This window comes from Suricata suricatta, chromosome 13 (genome assembly GCF_006229205.1).
Source record: "Suricata suricatta isolate VVHF042 chromosome 13, meerkat_22Aug2017_6uvM2_HiC, whole genome shotgun sequence".
In the NCBI taxonomy this organism is placed as follows: Eukaryota; Metazoa; Chordata; class Mammalia; order Carnivora; family Herpestidae; genus Suricata; species Suricata suricatta.
Window position 1 is genome coordinate 10,652,304 of NC_043712.1, and position 19,839 is coordinate 10,672,142.

The 19,839-nt window shown below is 37.5% G+C and overlaps 1 protein-coding gene across 2 annotated transcripts in view; it reads left to right on the forward strand.

Annotated features, from left to right (window-relative positions):
• The window catches only part of DENND1A (DENN domain containing 1A), a 452,638-nt gene that overhangs the window by 74,404 nt on the left and 358,395 nt on the right, over positions 1 to 19,839 (forward strand). For both annotated transcript variants that reach the window (XM_029920022.1, XM_029920020.1), the window contains exon 2: positions 11,329 to 11,372. The gene's annotated coding sequence lies outside the window, so the exon portion shown is untranslated. The remainder of the gene's footprint in view (positions 1 to 11,328; positions 11,373 to 19,839) is intronic.

Below are 19,839 nucleotides of genomic sequence, written 5' to 3' on the forward strand. Positions count from 1 at the left end.
GGATAGAGAAGATTTGAGGGGGGAAAAGAAAGTATGAAATCCTCACTGGGGAGAACAAGAGTGAATGAATTAAGGAAAACGTGGTATAATTATTTAAGCTCATTTACAGTAAATACTCCAAATGTAAAGCTAGATTAGTCAGCAGAGTTGCTTATTTTTCTCCAGCCAGTACAGGGGTGCAGGTGGATCATTGGAGTTTTGCAAAGTGAGGTGGACAAAGTAAGGGAGGCATAAAGATGTCGAGGATGTATGGAAAAGAACGGTTATAAAATAGAATTGAAACAGCGTGAAGAGGATGGTGTGGACTTGAGGTGGATGAAGGGCATGAAAAGATTAGTAGAGTGTTTGTCTCTGTGAGGTTAAAGAATGAAGATAATACTGTAGGGACTGACCAAGAAGAGGGAAGGTCATGGTTGGAGGCTGAGGTGCTTGTAATTGATTGTTGAGGGATTTTCAGTTATTGTTAACTACAGAGTTTGGGTATGACCAAGGGAGTGAGTAGCTGAGATTGGATAGAGGACCAGATCCTTGGCAGGGAGGAGACCAAGGAATCAAGACTTCAGGATTGTCTGTGTTCACCGTGAAATCACTAAGACTGTGGTAGGTGCCATGGATAAGTCCATGTCCGTGCGCCGGGATCCATATGACTCAAGGAATGATGAGTAGCCCTGGGTTGGTAGATGAGAGCAGAGTGGGAGGTGCGGGGTGTAGTTGGAGTGTAGTTTAGTGACCTCAGGTTCAAATCTGAGATTTTGGAAAATGAGGGAGAAAGGTCTAGAAGTGGAAACAACGAACAGAGCCTACTAGGATGGAGAGGAAACATTCCCCACTGAAAAGGGCTGTAGAGGGAGCCAGCATTAGGTCAGGGTGAGAACGTGAGTGGGAAGGGAGCTTAGAGTGAAGAGATGGGGAACTGTACCGACCACTGACCAGCAGTGCCAGGAGGCGAGCGAGGGAGTTTCAGTGAGTGTGCCAGTTTTGTTGTTCCTTTGCCAGCTACACTTCGCATTCATTGCACTTGTGATGGAGGACATGGTTCTCTGTCTTTTACATTTTTTAAAGTGCTAGTGTAATTGACTGTTAATTCATATAAGAATATACAGTTGGCCATGTTTATAAATTGTGCTGCCTAAGAGCATGAATTGGAAAGATCAGATTTGGATATGGGAAGAGGAGATGAGCAGAACATGTCCAGTTTTGTGGGAAAGTGGACTGATCAGGCTGGCTAGGTTTAGGGATTCATTTTTAAGAAATAGATGAAATTGGTTTGGTCTTAATGGACAGTCTAAGGATTCTAGACAATTCTAGCTTTATAACATAAAGGTCTTGAAAGATGTTAAAAGTAGACAAGGTCGTCAAAAAATGGGATGTAGAATTGTCATAAGATCCAGCCATTCCAGTTTTGAACATATATCCAGAGGAAGTGAAAACAGAGGCTTGCACAAATATTTGTACACTTCTATTCATAAGCAGCATTATTTACAAAAGCCAGAGATGGAAAAAACTCAAGTGTCCGTAGATAGATGAATGGATAAATAAAATGTGCGTACATAACAGTGGAGTATTATTCAGCCTTAAAAAAGAGGGAGTGCCTGGGTGGCTCAGTCAGTTAAGCATCTGACTCTTGGTTTCTAATCAGGTCACGATTTCAGTTCAATCTCATGAGTTTGAGCCTTGCGTGGGATTCTCTCTCTCTCCCCCATCTCTGCACCTCCCGGGCTCATGCTGTCTCTCTCTCTCTCAAAATAAATACATAAACTTAGTAGGGGTTTAAAGGGAATTTCTGACACATGCTACAACATGGATGAGCCTTAAAGACATTGTGCTGAGTGAAATAAGCCAGTCACACAAGGATAGGTACTATATAGTTCATTTATATGAGGCTCCCTAGAGACAGAAAGTAGAATGGTGTTTTCCGGGGACTGTGGGGAGGGGGAAAACTGGAAGTTATTTAATGGGTTCAGAGTTTTAGTTGGGGGAAGATGAAGAAGTTTTGGTGATAGATGGTAGTGATGGTTGTATGGTAATTCAGTAACTGAGTTGTGTACTTAAAAATGTTAAAATGGCAAATTTTATGTATATTTTACTCACTGCTACCCCCTCCCCCAGTGATATGGGATATACAGGTGCTGCTTCTCTAATGGTACAGACAAGGACTAGACTGTAATAGCTTGTTTCCAGGGAAAGAGGCAGAGTTTTGTCCATAAGGAAGTCTCTCGGTTGACTTGCACAGTATGCGTCCCTCACTGACATGTCAGCTTTCTCGGTACTGTATGTGGTAGCTTGGCCTTAGTATTGGGGTTCTCAGTATGGTTTAGATGCAGCTGGAAACACATTTCCCAAGTAGGAAAACATTTTCTCTATGTTCTTATTCATTCGGTTTAGCAAATAATTTTTTTTGTAGATAATCCAAGGATAACCTCTAATCTATAAAAATACTCAAAGTTGTTTATTGGAATTAATCTTTTCATTCTTTTTTCTTTTAATGTGTATTTGAGAGCAAGTGAGAGAGCGAGTGCGAGCAAGTTTGAGCAGGGGAGGGGTAGATCCCTCCCGCGAGATCATGACCTGAGCCAAAATCAAGAGCCGGACGCTCAACTGACTGAGCCATCCAGGCGCCCCTTGGAATTCATCTTTTAATTATCATATTTACTAGTTGAATTGAGCGCTAGTTACTTTGGAGTCACTTTATTTATATCCTCAACTTGGCAAAGGAGTTTAAATCAAGAATTTGGAAAGCTCTCATTCATAATCTGCTAAGGCCTATTTCATGACAACATGTTTTGGTTATTTGTCCAGATGTATTCTTATTGTTGAGTCACAATAATAACTAGAAGACAGATCCACGGAAGGACATACATAAACAAAGCCAAAAAAGAAAGCCACTGTTGGATTCTTGGGAGTCTGATGGATCCGTGCTGAATCCCAGCTCTGTTTCTTAACTGAATTTGTTCTTAGACTCACTTTTCTTGTTTATAAAGCAGGAATACATCCACTTACCTAGCAGAGTTGTTGTTATGATTAATTAAGATAATAAAATAAACCACCTCTGGCCACAACTGGGATGCATAGGCATTCAGCACGTGGTAGCTGGTACTGCAAAAATGTTTAATGGAACTGTTTCTGAACCCCAGAATGCAAACTTAGAAAGCAAAGAAATTAGCAGGAAAGGTCCTTCCGTTTATACAGAGATTCACCTCAGGGTTTCTGTAAATCTGGGAGAGTCCCCAGTGCATTTGATGTTTACAGATCATTAGCAAACAGATGCCAGGAGGCAAATAAACTGTAGCTTAAGGATTTTCGAACAACTGACGATGAAGAGAAAACCAGTTTCTGATAAAGTTATAACATCTCTAAGTAAGTAGTGGCAGGCAATGGGAAAATTTTAATTGGGTTTATAAAAGTTTATTTCAGGAACACATGTATTTCCAATTTGAGGCATACCTATACATCTGTAGCCATCTAATTTATAGTGCGTCCTTATTTCTCCACTGGGGTTAATAATAAAACAACAACTAATATTTATTGTGTGCTTACTTAAATGCCAATGTGTCTTTAGGAAGGAAGCCTGTAGTGTTCAGAGGCTTGTTTTCAATGGAATGTTTTGAAATTGGCTTTTTTTTTTTTTACCCATTTAGAGAGACAGGGTATTTAAGGAGTGTGTCCTGTTTATTTTGCCAAAATATGTGTAGAGCGTTTGTACCAGGAAAGACCTTTTGTAGGAGATGAAGCTAAGGAGAACACGGGCCCTGGCCTCTCCAAACACTGATTCCCTGGCCCCTGGATTGGTCACAGGGGGGCTCTTGGTCCTTGAGATGAACCGTGCATGGTCTCTCTAGTCCTAGATTCCACGTCTGCCACTTCCTCCCTGAAGCTTTTTCTCTCCGGGTCAGAATTGGGTTTGATGCCCTTCTAATCCTTACATAGCACTCGGCAAGCTTAATTGTTTAATTCTGCGGATTCTCCCCTAGGGTCTGCCGTAGACACCCTGAGCGAAGGCACTGGCCTCTTCCGCATCTGGGCCAGTCACAGCCGCGTGTTTGTGCCATGAATAAATACTGGTTTTCTAACTTTGGACAGATGGTAACCTATTGCTTCCTTTAATGATGATGCAGTTATGATTGTCCCACTATCACAGCTTTATTATGAAGATAAAATTAGAAATTTTATTTTAAATTCCTATCACAGTGCCTGGCACATAGTGGGTATGTGGTCAGTCACTGTATTTGAGTAAATAATGGAGTTCTCCTTTTCCACTGGATTTGACAGAGGTGATCTATTTATGAAGACTGTATGCAGTGATGTCACGTTTGTAGAACACAAAGGGCACACTTCATCTAGGTTAAGTCTGAAGAAGTCACATTGGAATAAAAATTGGACACTTACGATACTCATTCAAAAAGCAAGGCTAAAATGAATCCTAACTCACAGGAAAGTTAAATGGAAGCCTGAGATTATAGCCATTAAAAAAGACCTTCATCAATATTTATCAATTTGATAGATTTGAGCAATTAGTTCCAAACTTTGAACTCATTTTTAAAAACCTAAATATTGTATATTTAATATTTAATAACGAAAGTTGAAAACAGGCAGAAAAGAGAAGTATAAGTGAAGATATTCTCTTGACTTTTTTCTTCTCTCTGGCACACCCCCCTTTTTCCATTTTAAAGCTCCCTTTGGGAGGGCATCTAGGTGACTCGGTTGGCTAAGACTCTGACTAGATTTTGGCTCAGGTTATGATCTCACCGTTTATGGGTTTGAGCCCCACATTGGGCTATGTACTGACAGAGCAGATTCTCTGTCTGCTTAGGATTCTCTGTCTCCCTCTCTCTCTCTGTGCGCCCGCCCCTCCCTCCCTTCCTCCCTCCATTTCTCTCTCTCTCTCTCTCTCTCTCTCTCTCTCTCTCTCTCTCTCTCACACACACACACACACACACACACAAAACTAAACCCCCCTTTGGAATTCGACTTGTGTTTGATTTTCGGGTTTATGTAGCATAGGTTTGGTAGAATCAGGTTTTTATATACCTTTTGTTGATGTAATTAATTATGAAAAATATTTTGAATTACTGGTAAGTAACAGCATTTGCTGGCCAAAATCTGTCACCCTTCTCTAGAAAGAGATGAAACCCCCAAGATTTTACTGCATAATGTCAGCGGACTTTCTATGTATAGAGCAGCTGATGCATGTAGGACTTGCTGATTCACTTAGTTGGTAACTGTACTACATTCATAAGTCCAACAACTGAAAACAATAGGTCAGTGTCTGCTGTTTATGCATAAATAGTCACATCAGAGCAGGATATTCTGAAAGGCAGAATCTGTTGGTTTGAGGAGGAATCTGGCACGTGAATGGTTCCATTGCTTGCCCTTCTGAGGTGGGTTGTGTGCTCCTTCCCTGAATAATGTTTGGGTTTTTGTCGTCAGTGTAGACAGTGACCCGTTTCTGTGTTACCAAGCTGGCTGCTGTGGAGAAGTATTTTGATGTATTTTAAATGCTGGTGTTGAGGGAAAGGGATAGACTGGATACATAGTTTTAAAACCAATGATGGATGACTCAAAAGTTTTGTCTTACCGCCTTTGTTTTAGAGTGAAAAGTTAAAACCTAGGATAACTTTTGTTGAAGAAATTCCACTTTTACATGGAAACAGAATGTTTGTTTAAAGGACTTTGAAATGACCTTTTATAATAGTAAATTATATTCCTTTATTTCCTATATTTCAGGAAAAAATGTGCCATTTCGGAATCGATAATTTTTTGAAGTAATTTTTAATTTAAAAACATTTTCAAAGGAAAGACAACATAAAGTATTTTCTTTCACTGTTAAGAAGCAAATCATGATTTTTAAATTATGTAAAACATTTGTAACATAAGTAAAATTTAACTATTATAATAGCTTAGTAGAATAACTATAGTTAAAATGCTATACTGATGATTCAGGTATTTTATAATATAAAGTAAGTGAAACTGACTCTTCATCACAGTAATGAGGTTAGTAGGTAGTGTTCTTAAAGCTCCCTTTTAGTGCCGTCCAGTTTGGAATCATACTGTCCAGAAACTTTAATTCTATATTATACAAAAAAAAAAAAAAACTTTTCTTCATGAAGATTTTAAAAAGTTCATTTCTGAGTGTATTTTGGGGATGATTGAGCTCATCCTCAAAATATGCAACTTCTCAGACTACTTTCTGAGAGTGACCATGTTTAGTGTATAAAGTTTGAAAATGTCATTAGCGAAAGAGCAGGGTTATGGACTGCTTACCCATTTGCAGCATATTCCCATCTTCTCATCTGGAAAGTTAAATTTGATTACAGCTTGGATTAACATTTATGGTTGTGAGAGAGAGGAAGATGGTATCTTAAACCACGTGAAATTGAACAATGAGATTATGTCGTTGATAGCTAAATTTAAAGTCTCGCTTTTAAAGGGAAGATTTTTATAATTGTAAGCTTTAATATGTTCACTGTTTTGTTTCTTCCTGAAATATTCTAGAGGTAATGACTGGATAAATTGACTGAGCATTAAATGTAATTTTTTCTGCCTTGATACCTACCATGTTAAAAGTGAAAGCAATGTAGATTCCCATGTTAACGGCTACATTTGCAGTTTCTCTGAAATTTCCTAAAAGAGCTCCAGTTCTAGAAGATTGTGACATTCGGTTAGTGTGCCGTTGTTACACATTTCATAGAAAATGAAGTCAGTGTGTTTTTTAGTAATCAGTTAGTGTCATGCCTTGACCCTCCAAATGGAGTCCTTGGTGTGACAGAGAAAAACAGGAAAATAATTTGGTAAGGTGTGTGTGTGCACGCGCACACACGTACACTTACTGGTTACTGATCTACAAATGAGCCCTCATACATAACCACAGTACTTTTATGAATTATTTTGCATTTCTGTTGTAAAAGATCTGTCTACCACGTTTTCTAGGAACTTGAAGCCTAAGGCAGAACTCAAGGTTTTGGAGCCTGTGTAAAATAATTTATAGCACCGCTCCAGCAAGTCTTGCCCAAACTCTTATTCTATTAATTAAACATCCTGTGGCAATCTGGTGTATCTTAAAGATTTAAAGTATGGTATAATAGAATACGAGAAAACATGAGCAATTGAGGTTGAAGAAAATTAAACTTTCTTCTTAAAAAAAAATCTAGACATATTCTGAGATTTTTTTTTTTTTGCTGTGAAGCCACAGCCCTCTTAAGCATGGTCACATTCTGTGCCTGCATCAGATTGTGCTATTGGGATTCCCAAGCCGTGAAATGTCTGTTTTAAGTATGGAAATGCTTCCTGTGGCTTCCAGCGGACGTAGTGTCCATGTGGCCACGTGGAGACCTCCTCTTGCATGGCCATGGTGCCTGGAGCAGGGAGTAGCTCATCACATTGACATAACGCAAAGCCTTGTTCCCGAACCAACGGCCCCTTCTGGGCATACGGAGCTAAGAGATGTATGGCCTCCACTATACCAATCCATCTTGTGGCAAGATCTGTTTAATATGTTTTTTGTTGAAAAATGTTTTCCTGGGAGATGATGAAATAGGTTTTTAATTTTGTTAAGAATCAACTACTTAAAGCTGGAGAAAGTTGCTGAGAGAGAAGGAAAAGGAATGGTCTTAATTTTCCGTCAGGGGGACAATTCTTAGAGAAAAAGCTTGACATCTGCCCGTGCCTCTCTTCTTACTGCCAATTGCCTAAGCAAATTGTTGCTTTTTTCCTTGGTACTTCTCTGATTTGCAGATTTTTGTGTTGAAAGTTAGCTGTTTGGTGACACTGCATTTGGCGGTGAGGGTATGAATGTGAGAAGGTGTTTTGGAACATTAGCAATTACAGTATTGGATGGTGGATAAAGAAAGAGATATATAAATATTAGACTGATGCACAGTTTTCCAGTGTATGTTATTTTCCATATAAAGATATAGAACATTTCATAAAATGTTCCCAGACCATTTAAAACTCAAAGAAATGCAGCTGATGCAATGAAATACATAGAGTCCTTGTAAAAACATACAGACACGCAAGTGGATTGCTGCCAGACAGAAAATTTAAAGGCGGTTTGCTTAACTGCAGGGTGCTACGTTTTGTACAATGTGCCATGCTGAAACTGTTAGTAAGGCGGGTGTTGTGTTGCTTGAGAAAAGCAGATTGTATTTGGACCTTTTAAACTCAGATGTTTCCAACGTCGATATTTTGGTGACATTATGGCATTATGATTGACTCGAAGTGAAAAAAGAGGATTTCACTCCACTGTGCGAAATAGACATTTTAAGGAAACTCAAATAAATTATTTTCAGTTTTTCTGTTAATTTTTACAAAATGGCTTTCATCGTGTTTATCAGATTGGATCTTTGAGCTTAAATTGAATGGGACGTAGGTTGGGCTTCGGTTTTTAAAAAGCATTACGCTCCCTATCTCCCTGTGCTCTGCTTAAAAAAAAAATATTGCTTTAGAGAGTGTTAAGAACCCATGAAGTTTGCTTTTGTGAACCTCAAGGCCTTAAAGGAAAACACAAGCTTTATGCTTGGATCATAGTAAATAATAAGCCATGTATTATCTTGGAACATGATTCTCTAAAACTCTGGGCATCTCACTTTGGGGTTCGTCTTAGGACAGTTGAAGGAGTTTGGTTGATGATGATGATTATGCCGACCCCTGAGGCGGTGTTGAGGACGGTGTGATTTGAATCCCATCTTGGCATTCCATGGTCCTCTTTACCCTTAGTATATTAAAGAGAGTTGATTTTTCTTTGTATCCATGCTTCTTTCTCATTTTAAAGTTCTATACTGTATAAATGAATAAAATACATCTTCTAATTATTAATGTAGTTTCTTATTAACATAGTTGATCAAGGATGTAAAAACTTTCCTTCTCCCACCCATAAACAAGAAACTTATTTTTTAACTTGAGGAATACATCACCAATTTTGGTTTTTGACATTCGTCCCCTCACAGAATGGTGATAAAAAGATAAGGCTTTGTTTTTTTTTTTTCCATCTTTATTTTCATGAGTATTTTTTGTGGCTCCTGAGAAACACCAACTACTGCAAGAAAGAGGACATGATATTAAAGATTTATATGTGAGTCATTTCTATATGAAGCTTCCTGGTTAAAGAGTGTTAATCACATGATGGAAGAAAAAGAAGAAAGAAGCCTTAGATTATTTTGTGGCTTTCCCAACTTCTTTTTTTACTGTGTCCCTCAGTGGCTTGCTTACAAGTGCATTTTTGTTTCAGTCTTGGGCCCAAATTTTAAATCCTAAAATACCAGTTTTTTTTTTTTTTTCTGCACCAGGGTAATGTATGTATGTTTTAGGAACTGTAACCACTGCCTCTTATTTAAGGTCCCTCCAGCCCCACCCCAGCAGCACACTTTGAGATGTTTGTTAGGCATTTGGTTGTGTCTTTGCATCCTGCTGGCTAATTCTTCCCTATAGACCTTGTGCTGCTCCTGCCACACCGTTAGCGCCCTCTGGCCTCCTGTCTCAAGAGGGCCAACTTCTTGTGTGATTTCAGCCCTTCCGGCCCTAGAGAAGGAACAGCTTCCTCCAGCATACTAGGGCAGCCCTGAACAGTACTGCAGAGGGCGTCACTCCAGAATTCTGCTGGTCACAGTCTACGTGTGTCCTTTGTCCCATCTAGTACTTGCAGATGCAGATTAAGAAAGAAATTGATCCCCAGTTTGTAAGTTAACCAGAAGATCCTTCAAGAAGAGCTGAAATGGTCTATAGATAGTGTCAACTTTTTTTGCATCACCCATTGGTGGAAGCTTTGCTTTTTTGGTATGACTTTTTGAATATTCCTGCTTCTGTTACTAGTGTTGGGTTTTGAAAAATAACACCCATTTACTTGAAGGACTTGAAAACTGGTTTTTCTAGGATTTAAATGTAGAATGTGACTAGGCTCTTTATTCCTTTTTGATTCTTTAAAAAAAATTTTTTTAAATGTTATTTATTTATTTAATTTTTTGTAAAACAGAGACAAAACATGAGCAGGAGGAGGCAGAGAAAGAGGGAGGCCCAGAATCTGAAGCAGGCTCCAGGCTCTGAGCCGTCAGCACAGAGCCCGATGCGGGGCTCAAACCCATGAACCGTGAGATCATAACCTGAGCTGTCAGACGCTTAACCGGCTGACCCATTCAGGCGCCCATCTCCCTTTTTGATTCTTCACTGCAGAAAGGTTCTTGGCTGCATTTTTGTGTTGTGATTTGGAGGGTTTTAACTTTTATGTGGATTCATTCTCACAGAGAAGTAAATTGTTTTAAAAGGTATTATGAAAAAAAGATAGCTATGGAAACAGTGTATTTTGTGATCAGTGTGTGAGGGGACCCTTAAATATTATGCTTTTCCATAAGCCTTTGCACTGATAATGTGATTTCTCAAATATGTAATATTTTTATCACTACACATAACATGTCTCTGAGGAACCAGGTTGTCTTTCTCTTATTAGAAAAGATTGAATGTTTTCCTAATCAATAGCAAATGGAGTACTAATAGCTTTTAATTAGTACACTTCTGTATTGACTTACAGACATGGCATTGGATTATCTTGCAATTATGATTGAAGAATCAAGTGACCCTTTAGTAATTACGTTTTAAACAGATGGTCATAAAAGGTGTTTTCACCTATGTATTTTTATAGTTTCTGAGCAAATCTCATTATGTTCAGTGGAATATAATATCTCATTTCATGATATTTTGTTTGCACTGACAAGCCAAAAGTCTATTATTTGGTTCTGTTTTGAAGAAAACTTCATCTGGTTTTATCTGTATTTTCATGAATTCATAAGTATTTTGCTAAGGATATATTTTATTTTGAAAAGCAAAGTTTTACATTTGGTCCTTAAGAGACTTCTTCTTTTACTCCCCCCCACCAACACACACACATGCACGCATGCGTACACACACACACACACACACACACACACACACACACACACACTGAAACTGGTGATTAAGGTGGTTTATGAGGCCCACATCTGTAACTATGAAAAGAAGGCTTCTGATTCAAGAAAAAAAAAGTCAAGCCAGGTTGAAGACTCATTTTCTTCAGAAAAATATATTGAGGGCAATTTGCAACTGGCAAGATTTTTGCATTAGGTAATAGTCTAAAGTTAACAGTAGCATCAGGTCTTCAAAATTTTTCTTTTGTATGTTTCTGGAGGAGGGTAATGGGAGCGCCTTGCCGCGTCCTTCCTTGTGCTCATCAACATAGCAGCCTCAGCTGCCCCCCTTGGATCTCCTGCCAGGGCCGCTATCATCTTCTGATCAAATATTAATGTGTGATCCTCTGCTTGCTCACTAATCCAAAGCCAATTAATATTATCTGTCAATTATTTACAGATCCTGAGGTGCAGAGGCAATTCCCGGAGGACTACAGTGACCAGGTTCGGAATGCGTAATTAATTTTTTACATGACAAAATTTATTTCAGAGTTGTTCAACATATTATTACTGTTCTTTTTACTGAAAGAGATAAGTGAATTTTTAGAGGGAAGAGAAATAGCAATTAGGAACCCAAGACACAAAGTAAAAACATATCGAGGTATAGGATTGAAAATATTGGTGCTAGATTTGGGGTGTTAACCTTCAGGGAACAAATGCACAAAAAGTAAGGAAGAAAAATAATCTCACAAATTTTTACTTTTTTAAAAAAATTTTTTTTATGTTCTTTATTTATTTTTGAGAGACAGAGACAGTGGGAATAGGGGAGGGTCAGAGGGAGAGGGAGACACAGAATCCGAAGCAGGCTCCAGGCTCTGAGCTAGCTGTCAGCACAGAGCCCGACGTGGGGCTCGAACCCACGAACCGTGAGATCATGACCCGAGCTGAAGCCGGATGCCTAACCGACTGAGCCACCCAGGCGCCCCAACAAATTTTTACTTTTTACTTTGAGGTATGCTGTAGTCTGCAGTTCATTAGGAAATCCCTTTTGGGTTGCCTGTGAACTCCTTTTTTTTTTTTTTAAATGCTGTTTAAGCAGTCATGAACCAGCATAACAAAAAAGGGAGGCTGTGGAGGGAAGTTTAGAACATTTCCTGGAATTTGAAATAGATTATGAAGCTGTGTGTTATGGTAGTGCTCCAAGGAGAAGATACACATCCAGGAGTGGTCTTCAGGGTGAGGTTAGTTCTGTGGTGGCGGTGAAGGTTGAGGCTGGTTGGTTGGGCCAGCCGTCTCGAATTTCCTGTATCCCGCAAGCATGGGATGAAGTGGAAGGAAATACTTTAATCACAAAATAGTGCTGAAGTTCTGGTGTTGTTGCTCTGCTCTTGATAATTAGATCTGGGTTATGCATTCTGGATTCCACTGTCTATCTTAGGAGATATTAGAGATGTTTTATAGCTTTTGAGGGGAACATCTTACATTTTTAGTTCAAACATGCAATTTGGGATGCTTTTTAAAGCCATTTCAAGATAGAAGCATCCTTGATTACACTGAATAAAACAACTCTAAAGCCTTTCACATGTAGAGTATCGTACGTAATAAAAACATGTTTCTGAAGTACCTCCACTGAATTTTATCTATAAAAAATGTCCTTGAGTGAGGTCATATACAATGGGATAGAAGTATACAGTACAATAGTAGTAACACCTTTGCAGTGTGGCCTGTTATACAGGGGCAAGGTATCTGAGACATCTTTATGAATACAGGGGACATAATGTGACCAGGAATATAACTGGATAATCAGTATAATGAGATGCTTTGTGATGAGATTTTATTGTACAAGAACCCAAGAGAACTGGTATGGTTTGCTTTGTGTGTGATCTCAAGACTTTTAAATGAGATTTAAAAAATACTAATCTTCTCTAACCCTTGCTTCATCTTTCAACAGGAGAGTTACATTTTTGTCTTGCCTTAAATTGCTGTGTGATTGATTGAATCCATTGGATTTAAACTACACAATCCAAAGATTTTAAGACCTCTTTTTAAATAATTTTTTTTCATTAAACAATTCCTAAAGGGTGGAAAATCATAAAGTGTTGTTTTGAATAGACTTGAGGACATAGCTCTTAAGAAAATCCTTATTCTAAAGTCTTTTGTCTAGGTAAATAACCTTTGTGGTCCCAGGTTCTGAATCACCCAATAGAAAATTTTGTAGGACAAACCTGAAAATAACATGGTTAACATCTACATCTATTCCTTTAAACATGGCTTCTTACTATCTCTGAAACTTTTTGATCAGAATGACTTTTTTTTTTATTGGTGTAACTTTTAAAAATCACATGGGTAATATGTTCATGACAAAATATTTAGGAAATATGGATAAATCAGCAATAAGTTTAAAAGAGAATGAAAAGAAAGCAAATATAATTCATCTATAATTTTACTCTGAGATAGCCACTATGACAATTTGGTGTTTATTTTCCATGTTTGTTTTTCTGAGTATGTGTATATGTTTGTGTGTTTGGGGGCATATATGTGTATATATGTGGGTACTATACATATGTGTATGTAGTATGTGTGTATAGAGAAATACTATTGTTCTGCAGCATATGGAACTCAGTTTAGAGATTAAATATAATGTTATGAACTTCTCTTTACTTTGGTTAATGGATGTTATTACAAGTATTTCATATGTTGAAGTTGGAATGATTTAAAATTATGGTAAAAACCTAAAAAGTAATGGTTTTCAGCTATTTTAAAGTACTCAGGATAGTTACTTGTTTTCTTTGTTTAGATCTGTAACATAATTTTAAAATTTGGAGGATAATATTCCTGGGCTAGATGCAGACTTATGAGGGTCTCATTTAACATCTCTTCCAACTTGGCATACAGGATTTCCTTCCTTATCACCTATAACTCGAGAAGGAAGGGTGAATGAAAGGTCTGTTTTTGGAGAAATTACCCCCACATTCCCAGAAATTGATTTGACAATTGATCTGTTGGTAAAGTGAATGAGACCTGCAAAATTTTTATTTACCTTTTTATCATTTGGGTGCTGATCTTCTATTTTTTCCCCCTCTTTTCAGCATTTGTTAGATTAAACCAATTATCTTTCCCCTTAGTGTACTATATTAAAGAGTTCATTGAAATGTTTTATTCCTTACAAACCTTAAGTGCTGAATATGTGCTTGATCTAGACAACATTTCTAGTATTAAAACATTTACGACGTAATCCATAAGGAATATTGGAGCTAATTCACCACAAAGTATAGTGCTTGTAACTACATATGCACACACACAAAATTCCCTCCTCCAGTTTTCCTCCTCATTCGCCTAAACTACCAGTGCTTGTTTTTACATATAGTGTATTTCCCATGTACCAGCACACTTGATCAGAGACCCTTGCTGCTGCTAGATGTTTTATTCTGTGTGTTCTTTGTACCTTACAGTAAAAGAATCTGTCACAAATTATTGTGGCTCACTGCTTTAGAAACTGAGAAAAAAGGGAGGTTAGATTGACATCTGTGACTGAATAATGATGACCAGCCTTTTGGCTCTCCTTGAGCCACAAAGCTAGCACTGCCTTTAGAGTGGAAAAAGAAGTAAGAAGAAAGGGGAGGGATAAAAGAGAGTTACAAATCTGTGGTCCCGGAGATGTATTACTGTTGGGCCAGTTGTCTGCGTGGTATGATAATCCATTTTGATCTTCTCTGTCTTAATTGTCTGCTAAAGACAAATGGGCAGTAAAAGTTCATCAGTTTCATCTTTTTGCTTCTCGTTTAGAAGCAGAATAAATGATCCATCACTACAGAAGTAGCCTTTCTTTCTGACACGGAAGTAATGCAGACCCAACACGTTTTATTAAAATGTTTTCCCCTCATTATTTCTCTCCTCTCAGCTCTGATAGATCTTACTGTTTCATAAAAAATGTAATCTGAAATGTAAATAAGGGTCTTGATTCAGAAGGAAGAAGTAATGAGCAGTCTGAATCACATCTTAGGACTCTTGATTGTAATTACTGACAAAGTGATTTTTCTGTGCCCCATTTTTTTTTCTTCCTTAAGTTGTCTGTGACACCCTCAGACCGCAATGACATCTATGGTTTAAAACCATTAAATCACTGTAGCACTCAATATTTCATTTAAAATCTGGTAAGCCTGCTATCTTGAAACCTGAAAGTATAGGCTTTGTTAATTCTGGAAAAACATGCAATCCCTGTGTTTTTGAAAATGGAGAAACAAACCAAAAGGCAAAAGCAAGGGCTTTTCAGAGTTCACATTATTTATTCATCTGCTTTTGTTTGTTTAATGCTTAGCTAGTTTAAATACTAAAACATCAACATTGATAGGATCCTGACTTGAAAAGAATCCTGCATTAAAAAAAAAAAATCTTCTAACAACTTACTTAAATGAAAAAAAAATTGTGTCCCTAAACATAATATGAAGTAGTCTAAATTTTTTTTGGGGGGGGTGTTAAGATTCACAAATCATATATATGATATTTTAGTCACTTTGGTTTTGGTAGCTTAAACCAGGTTCTTTTCAGTCTCTCACTATAGGTTTAGATAACAAAGTTCTCAATAAAACCTGTACCATAGAAAATTTTGTTAAAAAAAGACAGAATCACAGTAAGATTATTTTTCATTTCCAGAATTGGTTCTCAAAGATATCAGCATGCCATTCTAGCATTAAAAATAAAATACAAAACATGAATATCCTTTTTTTGCTGGAAATAGCCTGTACTTAATTAAGTAGACTTATAATTATTCTGTTTACTGTATTCATTCATAATTATGGAAATAATTGGTAAAACTTTACTCATTGTGATTAGTGTAGTTTTAATGAATACTAATTGAATTAAGGGAGGAAAGGATAGTTAACATGTTAGCAAATTATGGTCAACCATTCTCATCAAAATCACATCTTTGGTTTCAAAACATTATATGCTTTTTCAGATTAAAAAGAACCTTTAGTAATTATAACATGTACTATGGGATAATTTGGAGTAAAGCTATGGTAACCTATCAGAAGATTTTCATAAACAGACGTAATATGTCAAGTGTAATATGCATTACACATACCATTTTAAAACATGTTAGTTATGTTTATCTTTATGAAGAATTACCATTTTAAAACATGTTTATCTTTATGAAGAATTAATAATTTGTTCTCACAGTTGCACTTTTTACAGCCTGTTTGTTCCAAGAGTAGTGCTTAGAGGGACATGAGCTAGAAGTTGCTTCTCCAGTGTGCTCATCTATATTTTGGCAGTGTCTTAGAGGTTTTTGAATAGAGGTCTGAGCACACTTACTCACCCTATTTTTATAGTTTGCTGTTTAGAGTTGCAGGTAATTTTTCTTTCCACTGGCACTGAAGCAGAGGTTATAATGAAACCAACAATCTTTATGCATTTATAGAAACCATAAAAATTTTATGGAAATCTTTATATAGAAACTAACAGTGTTTCTTGTACAAGCTCTATAAGCAATGTAGAAACATGGTACATTGGGAAAAATAAAAAGGTGCCCTTTCTTTTATGGTTTTATATGGTCTGTGTGATTTTAAAATTTCACTATAGGCAGTTAAGCAAATTATAAAAACATACATCACCTATATACTAAAAAGGAACAAAAATATGTTGCATAACTTAGGCTAATTGTGATGGAAATCGGCATTTGTGAGTTGTGTGTAATTGCTTAAATATGGAGTTTTCATCTGTTCATACTTCAGGTATGCTCTAAAGAAAACATTTCTTGAGCTCACAATTATTCATAGTATAACCTATGTAAATGGTTTGGAAGATTCTGATTACAAAGACCACAGAGATAGTACTTAATCAAGACTTACTACCTGTACGTTGGTGTGGGCCTCTGTTCCTTTGGTGAGCTCCTGTGTTTAAAAACTTTTGTGTTGCTTTTTTCTAAATCTTGATAACCCAGGGATGAAACATTTCTATTTAAAACTTGTTCGTGCCCTAATTCATTGAATACTAATAAGAAAATTACAGATATAGTCCACAGCTCCTAAATTTTCTGTTACTATGAAAGGAAGTCTCATACTGACATTATATAATGTGTACTGACATTATACACATACACATTCTGTTACTATGAAAGGAAGTCTCATACTGACATACATGTGTACTATTCACCACGACAAAATTTGATTTTTCTCATTATTATTAGCTAGAGAACCATAAGCAGCAGTATACCTGGTTTGCATAAAATGTGACATTGATTCCAGAAAGATTCTGCCAGTCTTTCTATAGCGACTTGTCTACGCTATAGAATCTTTATATTGGAATTGAGACTTTGGGCCTTGCATTCACCAAGTCCCCAAAGAATGGGATCAGATGTGGGTATATCCCATTTCACTTGGAAACCTGAGCTTCTTTTTTCTCCCCTCATTCTTCTCCAAGGTGTGGGTGCTGTCATACTTCCAATCTGCTCATATAGTCTCCTCAGATTTGACCCACTTTAAATAGTGAGTTCAGATTTGGTCCTGGAAACTTTTTATGACACCATATACATGGGACAGACTTTATTGATTCATTTGAATCTCATCCGAAGGGTCAAATGGATCACACTTTAAAATGGCTCTATGAGCTGACCTTTAAAAGGCTAATTTATAAGTGGCTACATTTTCTGATTTTCCCTTTGTGTCTTTGATGGCAGAAACTGTCTGAGAGACTAGATTTGATTTTAATGCGTTAATTGAATGAGTGATTGATAAGTGTAGTGTCTGCAGACTGTGAGCCAGACACCGTACCAGGTAATGAAGGGAGAAGAAGTGGATTCCATCCTTCCCCTGAAGGACCTGACTGTCTAGTAGGCTACAAGGGTAATGTTTTGTTGGATGGCAAAATACCAGAAATTGGGGATGCCTCTGAAAACTAAGACCTTTGGGTAGTGATGCACCCATCTAATCACATGCCTGTAATTTCTTGTCCTTTGTGTTACGAACCTGTAGAAGGCAGTAAAGTTAATGAGTGGTACAGAGAAACCCAACTGGAAAGTCTTGAAGCTACTCTTAAAGAAGATCATCTTGTAAGTTTGTATTAGATGATGTGCTTTTCTAAGAGTCACTGTTGATTTATGGATTTTTTCCACCTCTTGCTCAGAAAGGTCAGTTTCCATATTTCTTAGTAACGTGGCAGTCTGGAACTGTAGATGGAAATATAATTTTCTCATCCACAGATATAAACTCTCAATCTCTTTAGACCCTAGGAGGTGATTGTTTAGCATAATAGCAACAAAGCACCCTGCTGAAGCAGCCTCCTTCAAGTAGTGCGTCAGTATCCACGATGGCCATCAAATGTAGCCATTTTGATGGACCACATTACAGATTTTGAAATGATCCATTGATAGATTGCAGATGTATAAATGCAATCCAGATTAAACATCTGCTTCCTTGTATATGTTTAAGAGTGTCCTGTTTTCGATGATTGTCTTGGTTTTGTTTTTTCGAGTAAAGATTCATGGATGGGTAAACAATAATCCTAAAAAACAACAACAACAAAAAGCCTGTCACTTATTGCTTTTATTTCTTCCAGTGTTGTTACAGGTCAAGTTTATCACCTTGAACTAATTTCAAAGTTCATGCTTTTTTTTTTAAAGTGTTTGCTGAAGAAAAAGCCACCTTGCATATAAGAGGTGCTATCCTGTCATGTCTATATCATGAGTCCCCCCCGCCTCCCCATTTCCAGAAAAGGGTGAATTTAAGAATGGGATAGGGTTGGACTGGCTTCTTAATGAAAACTGTATTTCAAAACCTTAAACATGTAGCTGAATTCAGTTGAAAAATTGATACATTTTCTGACTTAAGGCTTTTCTTTTAAGTTGAAGATTTCTTCCCAATTTGGTCACTCCCCAGCTGTTACAGTTATATAGAAGGAACTCATTAAAAAGACAAATTCTTTCTGAGCTATTCTTTCTGAAAGCGCGCCAGGCTATGCAGCTACGTTGTACTACTACTTACTTGAATCTAACGCCAGGAAATGGTAATTATGCAATCCTTACTTACACATTCTTATTAGAAGTGTTCTTCTGATTTTCTTCTGGCTCCAAAAAAGCCCCACTAAATTTTAGACATCTGTGAATACTATTGGATGGTCTTGTTTCTGGTGAGTAACTCCATGATTATAACTAAATGGACTGTGGCTGTTTTGGAGAGCTGTAGTCGGAATCTTAACTTCAGCCTCATGTAACCAGTCTGTTACTTGTAGGGCAAGTCTGCAGTCATCCAGTCTTATTCATTATCCCTCCTGAGTTGCCCTCCAGTCTCCCTAGTGTGCTATTTCCCTCTGCATTCAACTCTCAACTTCTCTTCTGTGGGCTCTTCCTAAAGGCCCACAACCCAATGTCCTTATAATCACTACCTTCCATAAGGTGGCCAAAGATAGTTTTCTAAAACCTACATCAAATCATACCATTTCTCTTTAGTCAGAACTCTTGATGGTTCCCTGGTGCCTTCAAGATTGACTCCAAATTTCTTAACCTGGATTTCAGGCCCTTCACAGCCTGACCTTGACTTGACCTCCAGCTTGGTTTCCTACCACTTTTCCCTTTATAAGCAGGTGCAGAACACCTCACTGTTTCCCAGCATGGTGTGCTTTCTCCCACTTCTGTTTTTGCACAAGCTGTTCCTATGGTTGAGACACCTTCCTCAAGGTCCCCTTTGTCCCCTAGGTATACTTCTGTTCAGCATTAATTGCCCTGCTTATATCACTTTCTCTGTGAAACTTGCCCTGACTCATTAGTCACTCCATCTCAGTGCTGGGAGAGCACTTGGAGCATTGACTCCTTACACTGTATTATTGACTGTCAATCTGAATTCTTCATGTATAGGAATGACTCCAGTCTGCATTAGAGGCTCTTCTCAGCAGCTATGATAAATAACGGGGCAGTGAATAATTGTGAATATGAAGTATGTAATACACAGAAATAATTGTTAAGGAGTCCAGATACCAG